This window comes from Sinocyclocheilus anshuiensis, unplaced genomic scaffold, assembly GCF_001515605.1.
Source record: "Sinocyclocheilus anshuiensis isolate Anshui unplaced genomic scaffold, SAMN03320099.WGS_v1.1 C32641702, whole genome shotgun sequence".
NCBI lineage: Eukaryota > Metazoa > Chordata > Actinopteri > Cypriniformes > Cyprinidae > Sinocyclocheilus > Sinocyclocheilus anshuiensis.
In genome coordinates, this window is record NW_015618823.1 from 1 (window position 1) to 1,226 (window position 1,226).

Below are 1,226 nucleotides of genomic sequence, written 5' to 3' on the forward strand. Positions count from 1 at the left end.
GTGTGCTTGACTCAAAAGTACGGAAAGGAGGAAACTTCGCATAAACTATGGCCGTATCAGCAACTCCTCCGGTGCTTTCACCGACCTCCACTCCCGGGGGCGCGAGCAGCCTGTTCCGTCCCGACTCTCTGTACTCCAGCCCGGCCGAGTCCCCGCGACTGACCAGCAGCATGATCAACTCTTTCATCACCGGCACCGGCGGCGGCAGCACTAACGGGAACGGGCCCGGCGGTGTCCATAATAACGAGTGTAAGATGGTGGAGGTGCACGGCGTGAAAGTGGCCTCGTTCACCGTGGACGGTCAGGAGCTCATCTGCCTCCCGCAGGTGTTCGACCTGTTCCTGAAGCACCTGGTCGGCGGACTGCACACCGTCTACACCAAGCTGAAGCGGCTGGATATATGTCCGGTGGTGTGCACGGTGGAGCAGGTGCGGATCCTGCGCGGACTTGGGGCCATTCAGCCGGGCGTGAACCGGTGCAAACTCATCACCCGAAAAGACTTCGAGGCGCTTTATAACGACTGTACCAATGCCAGGCAAGTCTAGCCTATATCGCATATGCATCTCACATTTACGCTCAGCTTTGGAACCTGAGGTGCTTTTCAAGCTCATTCAGAACTAGCAGAGTTGTCGTACTTGGAAAAGTTGCTAACACTTCACGATAACTTTAATAAAAATGATTTCATGCGTGTGTAAATACGAATATTTATGGAAATATATGAATTACAAGTTTATGACATTTCTATTTTAACGCACGTGATCTAAACAAGATAGGTAGGCTACCTTTAATATAAATGAATAAAGTTTATTTAGATATAAAAAGGTTATTATAAAGTGCTGTTTGTGAACTCGTCAAAACACATTAAATGTCCTAAATGAAACGTTTGCATAAAACTGGTTGCAATCAGTTTTTCTTTCTGCCAAACCACCTGCAGTTTTGACCTCTTTTCCGTTTCGAATCAAATCATTGTCCTGAGAAAAAACAATAGTAACAAAAATAGGCTAATAATAAAAATGAATGGCAGCTTTCTCCAAAATCAAGTAAATAACTTTGTCCGCAATCTGTTCTCGCTGACCACTCGATCTGCTTTTTACGTAACTGTCTTTATACAAGCGTTTATTAGGCTACAGAGCAAACATGGTCATTTTAATGATTCAGATAAACTAAAAACAATAATATGATATTCATTTACACTTTATATATATATATATATATATATATATATA

At 43.8% G+C, this 1,226-nt stretch overlaps 1 pseudogene; it reads left to right on the forward strand.

The window, feature by feature from the left end:
• The first annotated feature begins 6 nt into the window (after nucleotides 1–6).
• Nucleotides 7–670, forward strand: LOC107682842 (dachshund homolog 2 pseudogene; annotated as a pseudogene).
• The last annotated feature ends 556 nt before the right edge of the window (nucleotides 671–1,226 follow it).